The sequence below is a fragment of the Rissa tridactyla genome, chromosome 2 (assembly GCF_028500815.1).
Source record: "Rissa tridactyla isolate bRisTri1 chromosome 2, bRisTri1.patW.cur.20221130, whole genome shotgun sequence".
NCBI lineage: Eukaryota > Metazoa > Chordata > Aves > Charadriiformes > Laridae > Rissa > Rissa tridactyla.
Window position 1 is genome coordinate 48,021,389 of NC_071467.1, and position 16,924 is coordinate 48,038,312.

The 16,924-nt window shown below is 41.2% G+C and overlaps 1 long non-coding RNA gene across 2 annotated transcripts; it reads right to left on the reverse strand.

Annotated features, from left to right (window-relative positions):
* Positions 1-3,040: 3,040 nt before the first annotated feature.
* Positions 3,041-15,543, reverse strand: LOC128905792 (uncharacterized). Of its 2 annotated transcripts, none has more exons than XR_008464986.1 (3): positions 15,380-15,543; positions 8,375-8,528; positions 3,041-3,320 (listed from the first exon to the last, which is right to left on the reverse strand). It is a non-coding gene; the product is annotated as an uncharacterized LOC128905792 (long non-coding RNA). The 2 variants fall into 2 exon arrangements; XR_008464987.1 differs by lacking the exon at positions 3,041-3,320 and adding an exon at positions 3,539-3,740.
* Between the last annotated feature and the right edge of the window lie 1,381 nt (positions 15,544-16,924).

The following is a 16,924-nucleotide window of genomic DNA, read 5'->3' on the forward strand; positions in this document are numbered from 1 at the left end:
ACGGCGGGGCGGCCTCCCTCCGCTCCGCCCTGCCCTGCCCGGGAGGCTTTCCCGCTCCGCCTACCCGCTCTCCGCCGGCCCCACCACCCTCCTGGGCCCCGCCGGCGCCGCGCACCTCCCCTTCCGCGGGCGCCTGGGGCCTGCGGGCGCCGCCGGGAAGGGCCGAGGGCCCGGCGGCGACTGGGGGGGCGGCCCGCTGTGGCGGCAGGCGGTGCTGCCCCTCAGCTTATGTCCACCGGGGCCGGTCCCCGGCCCAAGGCTCCGGCCTTACATCGGAGGAAAACCTTTTTGACCATTCTCTGAGGAGAAACGGGTCCTTGGCCTTCATTTTCCCCATCTCCTCGGGACTGCGGCTGCCTCTCCCATAGCTAGATGTTCAGAGGAGATCGCTAGGTTGGGGGGGAGACCTGTGGTTCCCCTGCGCCTTCCAGCGTTTCAAAACTCTTCATGCTTCAGACCGTCCATCAGAGCTGCTGCTTGTTATGGGCAGCAAGAGTCAATGCCCTGGCCACCATCCGGGCTCCTGGTTTGGAAGGGAGAGAGGCAACTGCAGGCAACAAAGCTGAAGCTCAGGTCTCTCCCTTCGTGTGAGGGGCAAACCACCTTGTGATTCTGTGAAGGATGCTGGCTCTGTTTTCTTATTCAGGATCTATCGTAATTACTATTAACTAAAAATGCTCGTGTCTTCCTAAGCAAAATCCAACGACTGCCCTAAATACTTTCTTTTTAGACCACATGGAGGCAAAATTTGAATGCCTCGAAATACCAGGAGATCTGCAATGCTGAAGGGAAGCACATCCGAAGCGATGGGCTCAATGTCAGAGTTAAGTTGCCTTACTGCCCATGCTCATGCCATGCCCATGCTTCAGATGAGAAGAAAATCTTGTGGAAACCTCTGTGGGCAGGGATCTCCCAGGAGAGGACAGGCCTGGGATTTGAGGCATTGTGGTAAGATGTCCTCTTGTAACTGTGGCTGTGCTAGCTCGGGAGGTTACTGCTCCCCTGTGCTCATCACTGCTCTGTTAGAGGCTGCTAAGGGTTATCTGAGCTGGCAAAAAAGCTCTACTATTTAAAGTGATTAACTGATTATCTCCTTCCCTGAAATGAAGTAGGAAGCCAGGCCAGTAGATCTGAGTAGGCATGACGGGCAATGAGCGGCGGTTGGTGGCAGTAACCTCTTCAACAGTGCAAGTACAGCCAGAAGATGACACAGAACTACACTTTCAGTGATAAATAGTCTGCAGAATGCTTCTTGTGTGGTTTTGTGTCAGTTAGGACTATACCGCAGGTATATAGCCAGCTTCAGGTGTGCCCTATCCATGCTGTGGTGGTACATTAAAAGGAAGAATTACAGAAACCTCAGTTCAGATGTTATCACGCTGTCATCTTGTGTCTCTCATTGGGAGGAAGGCAGCACGGCCTTCAGCCTCAGCACAGGAGAGGCTGGCAAAGATGGGCTTCCAAGTCTTTTCAGTCGTCTTGTATGACTTCAGCAAAGCACATCCTTATGCCTCAATTTCTCAATCTGTAAAAAGGGAGCAGTTTTTAATCACCGAATAAGGTTGCTGTGAAGTTAAATTAATTACTGCAGGTAAAGAGGGTTACGTCCTTTGAAGGTGTTAAACAAAAGCAAAGATTTATTACTAAAGGAACACGATAGGTCCATTTGAACTTTGTTCAGGAGACCGCAGTATTTTTCGATTAGTAGCTTTTGGCAGGGGGAGAAATTGCACAGATGACCTCAGGGAAGTAAACTACAGGAAGGTGTGTGTGAAGGCATTCGTGCTCTTGCTAACGTTATTGTAAATCTTGATCCTTTAATAAAGCTGTGACCTTGGAGTTGACAACTAGTACTCCACGGAGCAATATATAGCATGGCACCAGCCTTGTAAATCTTATGTAGTTTTTGCTATTGACGCAGACAACATGTAAAGAGAAATTGGGCAGCTGAAGTTTATGAAACACATTTATTTGAAGGAAAGCATTTTAAATCAGACTTTTTAGATTAAATGAAACCAATGGCCCTGCCAACTTTTTATTCCTCGTGTTACAATGTGCTTCTGAAATGAAATCTCAACAGTGAAAACTTGTAGAACTGCTCATAAAATTTTGCCACTTGCAGGGGGCAGCTGCCACCGAAGAGGTACATTTTAGATCACCTTTGCGCAGCTGTTGCACAACTCTGTACGGCTACTTTTTGTACTATTATTTTGGTTGCTTCCTTGACAATGCTGCTGCAAGAACAGCACATCTCCTTGCCACCGTGAAAAGGACAGGGATTTGTCCTGTGGGAGTGGTCAAAGATGGATATGAGGAGAAGGGGAAAGGGAGAAAGCCATGTAACTGCAGGGGGAATCGAAAGGTGCCATATGCAAGGGGAAGGACATCTTTTGCTCTTGCCAGGTGTGTCCGTATCACTACCGACAAAGAACAATTGCAGACACAGATAAAACCAAGGACAACGCTCCTACAGTGGTAGCTTATTTCATACATATAAAAAGTTCTCTATACATTTTTTAGATGTGCAGGAAGCCATAAATTCGATAACTTTTCCCCTATATGTTTGGCTACTTCGCTTTGGCATACCAAATTTATTTATTTTTTTTTTAGTTACTCAAATGTTCCCACAAATTTCACCCTTTGGAGAAGCATTGCCCATCTTTCTGACTGAGGAGATTTCATTCTGAAAGAGAAACAAAAGCAACTTTCCCAGGCACATGAAATATTGAATCTTTCTCTTCCCAAAAAGGAGCCGCTTTCTGATTCCAAGAAAAACCAGTGGAGACCTAAATTCTATTGGGAGTTTCCTTCTTAACATGTTACTGTGTGATTAAAGCTACTTTAATCACTGTACATGCTTCTGTGCATGAACATGAATTTTATTTTTTTACAAATCAACTGTATCTTTGAAAGATACTTTGTTATAATGTACATGTAAAAAAATGTACATACTTTTTTTTAACTTACATAGTAAGGATACAGATTAGTTAAAAGACGCTGTCAATCTCTTGAATGGGTTTCTATTTTTTTATTATAAACATAACATTCACTTCTTGCTGTCCTTTCAAGTCGGCTTCCACTTACCAACTTTGCTAATTTTAAGTCACATCTTGCACTGTAAATGGAAACTTAGGTACAGTCTTATGGTGTCAGTAACACTGTCCTTGACAGTAGGCAGTGTGCCTGATACTGTTTTGAGGGTGGGTTTGTTCCAATTTTTTTGGTCGTGTAGCATCTGGAAAGCTGTTGTTTGTCATCTGCCTCCAGCACTGCATTGTCATCATGGACGTACGCAAGACTGGCCTGCTCCTGGAACGGAGCTGCAAACAAATAGGAGAGGCTGCTGTCAAAGCCGGTGTTTCTGTATACAGGACTAGCAGCAAGTTCAGGGCCATTGTGTTTTAAGTAGAGAAACTAACAGTATTTTCTTTTATCCTTACAAAGAAAAAAAAAAAAGAATACATTTTTTAAATGAAACTGAAATTTAATTTACAAAAAAATTAAAAACAAAACAATGCTTAAGAAAAAAAAACCACAATATTTTTAGGTCCACGCAGGTTACTAACACCCCATTAATTGCAAAAGGCTAAATTTTAATGACTGTGTTTATCTACAGAACATGTTCTTCCACTCTTTTGCAGTAGTCCTTACACGCTGTTTGGATGACTCATGTGCATACATTCTAAGAATGATCCATCCACAACTCATTCAATAAGGACTTTTCTAACAGTGTTTACATCCTGAAAGAAAAAAAAAAGGTTATTTTATTGACTATCAAGACAGTAATTAATGTGTAAGTAGATTTAATTTTGACTGCTTGCGTTACCAGTTAACAAAACACTGGTTTCAGTGGGTTTACATCCATGTTTAAAGTTTACTGCCTAACTTTCTACTTCTTAGTGGTAAACGCTTGCAATAAAGCAAGAGAAATAATTATGAAACTTGAAATAAGTGAGAATGTCAAATGCAGAAACAGATTAATTCAGTGATTATGTAAAACGCAACAATGCTAATGCTATTTAATAAAGAGTCCAACTTGGTGATGCATGTTATATTACTGTGTATAGAAATAACTACTTAAGTCTTGGCTATACTTTATGAAGTTATATATGTGTAAGCTACCATTAAAATGCTATCAATCATACATAGGTCTGTTTCCACCATGTGCATGAATTATAGGTTCAAATTATTAAGATGGTTTTTCACCCCTGCCCTCTATTTGGACATCATTTTCTCTAGTGCTTTTGCCTGTTAAAAAAAAAAAAAAAAAAGTTATATATCTTTCTTTGGGATTTTGTCTGGATAAGTATCAAACATAAATATAGGAAAGAACTAAGTGATATTCTTGGGAAATTCTAACAGCATGTTAGCATGTAGTCTTCCTAGTGGCGTGTATGTCTGAGTTGAAGATGCCTTACAAAATTTCAGCTGAAATAGCTGGGATCTCTCCCAGGTGCTAAACAACAAATTGGACAACGCTACAAATAAATGGCAGGAAGTATCCAATTTTCATCTTGGGGGTCTTACAGAAGAAATATTATCAGTGTTTAAAAAAACATAAATGTGAACTAAGTGGACCTGTTAATGGCCAAATGGCATTCTCTGAGTGAGGCAAATATTGCTAGGCACAGTGCACTGTCAGATCAACTGTCAATTATGCTGTGTAACTTGTGTCTGCAGACATCCCAAGGACTGTCCACCTGTATAGATTTGATGGTTAATATATTCCCTCCTACTAGCTACAAGAGAACAGTTATGCAAAAGCATTTGCTTTATCCAATACAGAATTTGTTTATAATCCAAATCCATTCGTTTATCATTCAAATAATAAAATAATAACAAATAATCCATTTGTTTACCATCCAAGCCACTGTTTGGATGATAAAGTGCTACAAGAAACACACAGGCTTTCTCTGGCCATCAATAACAAATTAATTCATCTGTGCGCTTACAATAGAAATGCCTAAAAGACTTAATCAAAAGAAAAGCTGAATTACTTCCGGTGGGTTCTCTGTAATTTAAAAGTTGCAGTTGCTGCAACATTTATTTCTTCAAGCAATATCATGAGAACACCATGTGTATGCTAAAAAGATGATTATCACGGAATACACCACCATGAATATACTATGTGTAGACTAAAACCAGCTTTATGACTTGTTATGGTAATGAACATTACGATACAACACGCCAAAAAAATCTTATGCCTTTCTCAGAACTAGAAGTCCGATGTGTTTATTCTGATTTTGAAATTAAAAGGTTGGAACAGCTGTGCCAAAACACTTTTTCAGGTACTCCTGAAATCCTGAAACTGTTGCTCCAAAGGTGTTTCAGAATTAAAGGGAAGGGTCAGTGTGTCAGTAGCGAACAACAAAGTGCACGTCTCAGCGTTTTCCCTCTCTTTGCCTCGTATTAACGATGTGGTGTCTGCAGTTTATAAACCAACTAAAGCAGTTATGAAACCAGTATGACTTAAAAGACCACATTTTCATTTCCCTGCTTATAATTTTTACGTTATTTGCAGGCAAACATAGTTCTGAACATTGCTTTTTACATTAGTCTTCAAAGAAATGTGCAACCGAGGCTGTATAATGCATATTACTCACGAGTCTCTCAGGATCAGCTTCTATATGCAACTCTGAATTGAGCAAAAGATTTAATAATTTTCCAAGTTTTAAGGCTCAATTCTGCCCTAAAGCTACACAATACAGCTATTTATGAATTTGCCCTGGGTAAAAAAATAGTAGCTGACAGGTGTGATAAAAAGTATTGACAATTGTTTCCATTGACCAAAGTAAATACAGAGTCTAATCTGAAAAATACAAAATTTGGGAAAATGTTATACATTAAAGCATTAAGTCAGGTAACGGTGAACACAGTATACACTCTGAGTGAATTCTTCCTTTAATTTACTTGGAGCTCTGTCTCCATGATAACTTACTAATTTGATCATGGTTAAAGTGGTGAAAAAACTAACCTGCGAGGTAAAAGAGAACGGAGCGGGTTTCCCCCATCCCACCCACTGCGGGAAATGGGAGCGTTGGTTGATTTTTCTACAAGTCCTTCAGTCTGTAACCTCTCTAAAACACCTCTTCTGCGAGATGTGAGAATTGGAGTTTAAAATGCCTCAGCAAATAACGAGCAGGGAAGTAAATTACACTTGTCGAGGTCTGAGTCTACACCCGATGGACCTCAGTCCTACAAACAAGGTCACAGTAAGACCTTGCAGCCTTCGTGGGCCTTCAGAATGAAGCCATTTACGTGAAGTTATCTCAACTTTAAAAAAAAAATTGAAACCCCCACTATGACAGACTCGTATATAAGGCCACATAAGCAGTTCTCAAATTATAACCTCAACACCCAGATGAGAATGCGCAGCAAATGCTGCACATAAATCTGAGTTAGGGCAGTAGAAATAGCACATGCGGGATTTAAAAGCAGGCAAGTCACTGAACCTAATAATGCTCGTCCTCTTGGTTGTAAGTAACTGTTTGTTGTAGCCATCATGAGACTTCCTACACCGTTTTCAGTGCTCCTACCAGTGATAGGAGGGCTAATATTTTAAATACTATGTGCATGCATACTTGTCTCTGAAAGATGGGGAGAGGGAATGAATATAGGTACATTTTTCCTCTGCTGTCAAAATCAGTTAAACAATTAATATATTTTCTCTTTGTCTGCTATCTCCGATCAGTAATACTTGCTAGAATTAATCAGTTTAACATGTGAATTCAATAAAATATATACTCATGTACGTTACTGCTGCTCTCCTTTCTGATCTGTGGTGAGTCAGTGGTCCATTAGCTCGTCCTTATCTACTTCTCACTGGCAATAAGGGTAGGAATACCTGGGAATAAGAGATAGTGTATTGTTAGTGGATGCAGATATAATTGGTATATTTTTAGTACTGCAAGCAATAAAAGAAGTATTTATATTTCTTTGGCCAGATATCATTAGAACCTTCTTTTGCCATAGCTAAAACGCAGCATGGGCATTAAGACGTGTACCTGAGGGTGATGTATGCCAGGCTGGCAAAAGGTCAGCCTTCCTAATGGACGCTGCGAATGCTGCATGGAACTGTGCCAGCATCTCAGGGTATTGATCCAGAAAAGCACTCCTAACACAACCGTGACCTTAGAGAAGAACAGATGAACACTACACCTATGGGCATTTGATAAAAGCGTCATTTAATTGCTGCGATACCCTTGGGGCGTGCATGACCAAACTACCAATTCTCAGGAGCCCTCATTAAGTATTGACACTTTATCGCAGAGGATTTCTACTTAGTTTTCAGTACAGAGTATGGTCTTGTTGCATGGTGGAGATGCTGTTTTCAGGTTAGTGCAGTTTTCAAGTGCATGTGGATAAAAATTCAAGTTTTTCTGACCATTAGAAGAACAGTAACTGATAAGGAGATAGGTCTTCTGAGCAAGCAGCCTGAATAATGTGTCATTTAGGAATTCAGATAACCAAGAGTATAGTGACTTTAAATTATGTAAATCAAAAAAGCATTTTAGTAATGATATCAAAATTGCTCCCAATTGTTAATGGACAAAACTAAAGCCCATTGAACTTCAAGACCTCACTTATTCTAGAGTTGCTGCACGCCTAATCGATTCCTCTAACAGGTCCTGCCCTCAAAGAGAATGAAAGGGACAAAGAATTTGAACTTTTGACATACAACACACATTTATTCTGTAAATATATATATTTTCTCTATATACTATGAGTATATAAATAAGAAAAGCTGTCAGTCTTCTTAATTCAAAACTATTTCTGAAGAAAAAATTATTAGAAGAGAGCCAATTACATTTAGATTATTACTAGTCTTATTAATTCTGTAAATAACCAACACTTTCAAGTTTTATTTGAAAGTAAACATAATTTAAACATAATTCTCCCCCAAGAAAAAATAGCAAAACCTGCTAACTTGTCAAAATACGGTTGTTTCTACAAAACAGGACACATGTTTTACCAAAGCGGGGGTGGGGGGGTATGTTTTTTAAAAAAAATAAAACCTCTTTGTCCTGTATTTTAACTGATGCAGTTGTGGTCATGATTTTTATAGTCAGGCAATCATAGTGTATGAAAACAAAAGATTTATCCTTTCTCCAGCCAAAGCCAACATATGGAGTCAGGAAGATTCAGCTCCCATAGGTTTAGGCTTGAGCTTCATATTTGCAATGGCACTGGCAGTGTTTTAGAACTCTTTTAGATATGGAACTTGACAAATCACAAAAAATGTATTCTTCCATTATCATGTTGGTCAAGTTTCTCTGTTTAGACATGGCCTTAAAAAGGTGTCTTAATGGTGTTAGTTCTTGTGCATGGATACACATCTGGAATCATTTAGTAATTAGTGTTCAAGGTTGCAAACCTGTGTTTCACATTCTGTGCAACTTTGGTATGTGCTCTCCATTTTCTTGGCAATATCAGTAGCTGGAATTCCTTCAGAAGGACGATGAGTGCAGGAGTAAGGGCACATTGACACATTATTCTTTAAAATTGCAGAAATACAGGAATGACAGAATCTATTCATAGAAAGAAACAAAACCACATGTGATAATCCCCCTAAGACATGCTTCAAATAAGGCAGGGTATATAAAAAAAGAATTAAAATTTTGCACAACATGAGATCCCCGGTGTAACATTGTAGGATATTTGTTCTTCCTAGGATATATTGTTAAGAAGACTGCGGGTATTGCTTCTGCAGCACTAGCTGTGTTAAGCAGAGCACTGAAAAAAGACAAGCTGAGCATCCTGGTAGCACTGAAACCTGTGTGACTGTGAGGACTCATTTCAGAGCAGAAGTGAGGAACTCGTCCTCTGCGGGCCAGGCAAAGCCTGCACTCCATGATTCCAAAACTTGCTATCACATCTAAGATTATTTCCTTTTTTGTAGTGTTGCTTACTGTAAATCTTCCTAAGCTCATAAAGAGAAGAATAGTCCATGCCGCTCCTACGACAGACAAGAATCCATGTTGTTTAAGACGAGGGAATTTCTCCAATACATAGTGAAGTCGGGAGTCGGAGAATGACACTCTGAGGTTTTAGGCAGCAGTCGCAGGGAAAGCGTTGGGCTGCTGTGTGATAAGCTGTTCTTTTACCTGGCCATCACAGGGTTTGGACTGGGTAAAGGCATACCTGCCTCTGGGAGTGTCTTAGCCACTTCACTTCTCTGGTTTTAGGGAAAAAAACCCAATAGATTGGATTAGTGGTTACTGCATCTGCTTTTGAAAGCTTTCTGTTGGTTACGGATATGACAGATAAGCTTCGGTGAATCTGCCTGTAGAGATTTAAGACATTACTGCCCTTTGCTATCTGAGCACCATTGCAAAGGCCCAATGCTAATGGGACAGGAGACGGCCTTTCTTTGCATTAGATGATGGCTCCTCATAATGTCGAGATAGGGATCTGAAGGGTCTGGGGTGGAGTGACAGCCTGGAGCCACAAGGAAGGACAAAAGAAAGGATGCACACTGACTGCCCGCCCCTCTGGCTTTGGAGGAGCTAGAAGGAGCTGCTGTGCCAGACTGCAACCCGCAGCGAGCACATCCCTCGGCCTGGGTGAGCGTGCAGACAGCAGACACATACGGGTCAGGAGGTGGAAAAAGTCCTTGCTCCTCTATGATAAATTTGCACTTGTGCCCCTCTGCCAAGTGCCACGGCCCTGCAGCAGAACCAGCAGCAACAAACTTGTGTCTGCAGCCCCAGATGCATGAATGCAAAATTTCACTTAAACAGACTTTGCACCAAAGCAGGTAAGGAGCAGGAACATCTTCCTTTTCGTCAGTTCTGCCTGGTGACTTAAATGCAGTAGCTTCCAGAAGAGAGGAACCTAAAACCATAAATCACTGTGGTCCTGATGAGAAGGTCACTCAAACCTGCTAGTACTGGTGGTCAGGCTGTGACAATTTAGGATGTTGCCTCTTGCACCCTCCTGTGCTGCCCCTCCGTTGAATCACAGAATCATTTAAGTTGGAAAACACCTTTAAGATCATCGACTCCAACCACAAACCAAAGGTTACCCACCTTTCCTTCTGTTTCCTCTCCCAACCCTCCAGCCCAGCAGAAGGTATCACGTGCTTATCTCTCAGATACTTCTACTCTTTTTCGCATTTTTTTGGCAAATCCACCTGCTTTCCCAGTTGCTAAAATGCTAACCCTTGCACCACAGCTGCTAAGTCACGAATCTGCATTGTCCCCACCAGCTCTGACCCGTAGATAGCAACTCCAGCAGAGGAATGGAGTTGGAAGCTGAGGTAAAACCACCTTAAGCCACTGTAAAACATCTTGCTGAACTTGCCAGTGCACTTTGCAACAGCATTTCTAACACACTTAACAGCCTGTGATCGATCTATAGGAGGATTTCAGATGTAATCTCTTCTCTGGAAGCCTTCTTCATGTATGGCTCCATGGAGCCCCATAAAATATGATCAAAGCCTAAGTCAGACAGAAGGTGGTATTTTGCAGTTACTTCACAGAAGTATAAATGATTACACAAAGTGCAAAGAGAGTACAGCCAAGACCCAACACGCTCCCTGTCCAAGGATAAACTCTGAATTGTTACATACAGTTTGCCCTCAGGCAAGTTTTAATTTAAGATATTTCCTGTGCTTTAGACAGGGTTGAAAAGGTTTCTTTGTTTCCCTGAGGAACAGAAGAGTCTTCTATAAATAACCCTGTACAAGGTTCACACGTGCTGTCTGAGAGCTTCCCCCTTTTAATGTCACAAAATATAAAATCAGATTACCCTTTGCCAGTTTGTTAGCCCTTCCCCTAAAACTGTCAGTAGACGGAAAAAAGGGTGATATAAAGGATACAAGGACTGGCGAAGAGCAACTACACCCATGCATTATGCACAGTCTGCCCATACTAGTCAGTGATTTATTCTACTGATTATAAAACCAATTTGCAAGAATCTCAGGTTCAACAGCAAAAAAACCTCACCCTTAACCCAATTTATCACTCTGCTTTATTTGCTCAGTCTGTACCTAAATAGGTAAAATAAACAAACAAACAGAACTTAAAATGGTTCAGGTAGATGAAATAAAATGTAAGCATCTCTGGATATTGATCCTGAACACTGCTAAAGCCCTACTTCCCCCACCCCTTCTGTTTAGCCCCCAAACACTTGCCTCAAGTCTCTAGTTAGAGGCTGCATAACTCTTCTCAAATCCCACAAAAGCTAATAATTAGTTCTTGAAGAGACTGAGGGTGCTGTAAATAGTTGCATTTTTGGACATACATACATATGACGTGTATGTCTCACCTCCGGAGCACATCATTTTCCGTGACCTGTGACCCGGAATCAATAATAAAAACAAGCCTTGCCAGGGGAAGACAGAAAAGGTGCAGATACTTGGCTGCACTTCTGTTGAGAAGGAACTCTTCAAAGTTTCCTATAGTTCCTGAGGTCCACAAGTTGCCCTGGAAACTAAGAACAGGCGCAGAAACGTGCCAGGAAGCCTTTTATCCTTCCCCACCCCCTTTTTTTTTTCTTTTTTTCCTTTTTTTAAATTTTTCTTTCCCTTTTTTTCTTTTTTTTTAATTTTTCTAAAATTATTCCTAGACACTGTCTTAAGCCATACTTCTGACTGCCATTATCACTAGAAGGACGCCAGCTGCCACATTTGTAAAGGGAGTCGCAGATGGTTCATATTTGTTCTTGCAGTTTATACCTGCATACATTGCTCCATGCTGATTCTATTTAGGATTCTTGTGCTGTCCTTACATCTGGACAAGACTGAGATTATGGGAGATACTGCGATTATGGCTCACATTAAATTTGTGGTGAGGACAATCATTAGAAATATTCACTTGGAGTTTGAACCGGAAGAACACGCTCAATCTTGAACAGCTGGTTTTGCGCATTGATTTTTTTTAAGTGGTTCCGAATAACTGGCCTTACCCTAAAGCAGCTATCCCAAAACTGATTTTCTGGCATTTCCTAAACTTAAGTAAATTAAACTGGGATTAATCTAGGCATATTTCTAGGTATTTAACAGAGGAAAAAAATAGGACACAAGGTGTCCCAACCCCTCCCTGCAGTTAGCAGAGAACACAAATTCCTTAAGGTAATTTAGTCTTAAACAGGCTGACTCCAGAGCTGCTTTACCTGTGCCCATCACCTACAGAGGCACACATACGGTGCTACCACCGTACCCTTACCTATATGTAAATTACTGATGAAACACGATTATTTTTAGGCAGTTCAAAGCAGACTTTCCCCCTTTCCCTTGGCTTTTTCCCTCAGTCCTCTCCCTGCCTGGGCAAACGTCGGATACCTGCACCCCAAACCTCTCCTGCACCCCAACCTCCCGCCTGCCCCCGCTGGCAGGGTACGTCCCAGGGCCAGCCAGAGGAAAGCCCCTGTGCCCTGGTCACTTACAGGTGTCGGCAGGGTGTTGGGGTGGCCGTGGTGGCTAGTGGTCGCTCCCTTGCCATGCTGGCCAAGGGGCGGAGGGAACCCCCCCTTTTTTTTCAACAGAATTTTACTTCCCTGAGTGCAGGGGTGCTGCGGGTGGGGAGGGGATGGGGGTTGTGAAGTATCCAGGAGGCAGGCCTGACCTGGAAATTTTTAAAGCCTAAAAAGTGTCAAAATCCAGTAATAGCAGTGTATTTGTTGTGACCCCCTGTAATGCATACTTACAAAATAGTAATGTTTTTAAGAGAAGCCAGAAAGCTGGCAGTGACGCTGTTTTAACTACCAAGACGTGTAACTGTTGAGCACAGATGTAATTGACAACAGACTTAAAATAGTGGTAGGTTATCTTGAAGATGATAATTCAGTCAACGATTACTTTTTAAAATAAATTTCCATTAGCACTGGAGATGGCATTTTCTCAGGTGCAGACAGTGATGGCCCACATTCATTGTGACAGCACAATGGACGGTCCGCTACCACTGTCAAAGAAAACAGGGAAAGGCACAATGGCTAAAGTGATAAACAATTACAATAGACATTTGGGAGAAATTTATTTTTGCTCTCCCTATTGTAAAGGTTATGAAGGACCTTGATTCTCTGTTCTCCCTGTTTTCAGCCTCTTGCTTCCTCACCCAGTACTCTGATGACAGCTGTGATGGGGATGTCTGTGGCCAATAACAACATGGAACAATGGAACGAAGACACGAAGCATGTCCTTGTGTTGGCAATGAACAGAAACGCAGGTTAATTTTAGTGGAAGTTAAGGTGCCCAAGGACTGCTGAGCTGTGGAAACAAAGCTGTGATTTTTCTTGATGTGTTCTCTCATGTCATGCATCCCTGTGCATGGAGCTTCTCTGCCTGCAGTGGAAATGACTGCCAAAGACAAGGGAGAATCCTGGAAGGAGTTGAACATGTACAAATGTCACGCAGTGGCCTTAATGCAGCTGTAAAAGCAACCTACCAAAGCAACTGTTGGCTTATTTTTCCCTGTGGTGAATAGAAATGAAAGCAGATTTCTTCTAGGTGTCCCCAAGTACGTGAACACCTGAAGAACAAAGGTAGTATTCCCACTTATTTCCACAAGTACTGGAAACTTTATGATACATTCAGTAATGCACATTAAGTGAATCAGGATCTGTCTAGGTTTTTCTCATTTGGCTAAAAGTTGTATCTGCTCTATTAGGTACAGTTGGAACGGGTTTCAATATCTTTTGGGCACTGGATTTTTTATTATGACAGATTATGACCTTTTTCTTTAATATTGCAGAAATTTGGACATAGAATCAAAAAAACTAATATCTGGGCATGTCTCAATATATGTATATATTTTCCAGTATCCAATGTATTTTCTGTAACTTAATATTTTTTACAGAAGCAAAGTCAAGTATGACCCACTTTTGAGTAAGAAATAAAAAGGGAAACGCAGTAGATTTGGCAGCTCCAAGATGAAAGCATCAGCAAGTTCCGTATCTTTCAGTTTGCATCTGGCCTGCAGTAAAACTAGTAATCTCCTGTCAAAGTGATTTTCTTGGAAATTTCCATCACAGATGTGGTTTTGGAGGAAGACATCACCATTTTCTGGGCCCAAACTCTGCAGTGATGATTATCTCATACAAACAGCTTTTACAGTCATGTTATTAACTTGCCAAATCAAATATGTAATGACAACAGGACAGCAGCATTTTCTGTGCTTACTATTTACTCATATGCTACCCCACTGATGAATAATAAAAGCAGATCTAGGAAGAATTATGTCTCATCTTAGGTTAAAAACCCACAAAAATCAGGACAGCAGTACGCATTGTTATAGAAGCTGCAACAAAGTATGTTCCAGCATATGTGAAACCTTGTCAGTCAGAATCAAGTCAACAAATTTCCTCTGTCAGTTACTGGTTTTCTTTAGTATCAAATAAATCACGAGGAAAACAATAATACCACGCCACTGGCTGAACTCTAATTTTGCCTATTGCTGCCTATTTGCCTTTGCCTATTTGCCATCTGCCCAATTACTTTCCTAGAAAAAAAAATAGTTAAGAAATAAGAAAATCTGAGAACATACTAGAGGAGAAACTTAACGATATTAATGAAAATCAGGGTGTGTATCAGAAGACTTCATTACATGGTAAGTGTCCCACACTATTTTAAATCTTAACACTAACAATTTGATTAAAGCCTCTTTCTGGAAAAGGAAGGAAAGACAGCAGCTAGAAGTGGATAGCAATTGCAAATATGTCAATAAAAATTACCAAATGACGCCAAAGAAAGTTCAAGCCTAGTAAAACTAGGGACAATAGGAGGAAATCTAAAGTATAAACAAAAGAAGGTAAAACAGCAGCTGAGGCTTCTAGACTGATAGGAGAGTGCTAATGGTGCAAAGGAGTGTTCAACAGTTAGCTCCAGTATTTGGGAAGGAGAAAAAGGATGTATTCATATCTAACCAGGGCACTGGATAATTTGCCGGCCTGTAACAACAATGTAACTATTAAACCACAGTAATTACGAATAACTATTCTAAAAGGAAAGCAGAGAGAACTTTCACCCAATAATCCTAGAAGAGTTGGCTGAGGAGCTTTCTGTCTTGCTGTTAATTATTGTTAATAATTCTGAGCATACTATGGAAGTCCTCCAATGCTGGACTCAAACGACATGGTTGACCTCATCAGTTATAAAATGTAGATGATGAAGTTCAGTCAATAAAAGTGTATTGATGCTCACTAATATGGTTTTAGAAACAGGACTTGGCAAGTTGAACTCAAGCTGTAGTCTGATGAACTAACAAATATAATTGCGTTTTGTATCTGGGATGATGTAATACACTTCTGCAGGGCATTTAACTTAGTCTTTCATGGCCTTCAAACTAAAATAAGTTAACGATATATAGTATTAATAAGATATACAGGAAATAAGAAATGCTGTATGACAGATCTTACAAAGTAGCATCAAAAACATACATACCTGACCTTAGGTAGTATTTTTATGAATAACCTAGAAACAAATATAAAACCACCAAGTGACTGTTATTTGCAGATGCCAAAAGCACAGATGAAGTGATAAATCACAATGGCAACGGACATCGCACAGTGTGAACTGGATTCCAGGGTAAATTGAACCCGTTCAAAGAAAGTGAATCTCAAAAAGTTGAGTGCAATCTCATATATCTATAGGAAAAAAAATGTGTACTATACTTCTGGAAGAGCAACTAGTGTCTGAACACAACCTAGCCACAGGGTGGAGAAGCAGCATGCGCTTCCCTGATAGCACTGCTATCAATGAAGGCAGATGACTTCTCATGGGGATAACGACAGTAGAAGTTGAAAATTAGGATATTTATTGCATTAGGTTCACTGCTGTAAGTGCAGAACAAGTGAAGGAACCTCTGCTTAGTGCGACTCACCTAAAAATTTTTTTTCTTCATCAAGAGATAAAATTAAACACTTCAGTTTAGTTGTTGTTTATCTGAGTGCTGTGCACTTTTTACTTGGTTTTGAAAGAAACAGCTGCAGTACGCCACTGTTCATGTAGGGCAAAGTTGGGCATTTATTGATTCATATCAGACAGCTTTGGGTACTCAGATGTAAATTTTCACTGTTTATCAGGTCTTTATTGTCTGTTTTTGAGGGCTTTGAGCATCGTTCAACTAAGTATTCTGGAGACTCACAAAACCTGAAGGGGTTTGTTAACTTTGGAGTGACAGCGATGCTTATTCATGTATTTTTAGATTCAAAGAGGTAAAACAATATCATCATCTTCTCTGTGTATATATAAATTTGTCTGGTGGTGCCTGCCCTTGCTAGAGCCTCCACCCGACAACAGAGCTGCTCTGTTGAGACTTGGGCCTTCTTCAGTTCCTCACCCAGAAACGGTCCCAGCCCCATCTGTGGGCTGCTGTGGCTGCTCCAAATGCCCACTCAGAGCCTTCCCGGCACCCGCTGCCAAGGCACCCCGGGGGCTGGGGGACCAGGTGTCCTCACCCAGAACTCCCCACGGGGAAGGTGACATTGGGATTAGTCATCGGGGCAGGCCCAAGGAAAGAGAGAGAAATATTGTATGAGAAGGCTCAGGCAGGCAGTAGCTCGAAGAGGCTGAGCTCGGCCTGCTGGCTGGTTTTATTAGCTCTGCTGACAACAGCAAGGGCTACCGAAGCCATGATATTTAGCAAACACAGCCTCCATTGAAGGGATATGAGCATAACCTTCAGAGAGAAGAGCTCAGAACATCATAACATGATAAAACACTGAATAGTTTTCCCTCTTGGGCCCTTAATGTGGCTTCACTGTCACTTCAATCAAGGCATAGCATACTTCAGATAGCCCGTGTCCACAGATAATCTGCACAAAATTGCATTAGGGACATGGGGATAATCGAAGGGTATGAGACGCAGGGCGACAGTTCCTGAGCAGAGGCTCTGGGATACCTTTCCCCTGGTGTAACCTGAGTGTGCGTATAATAAACATTGCTGCTAAACCACAGAGCACGTCCCCACCCACACAAACCCCATGG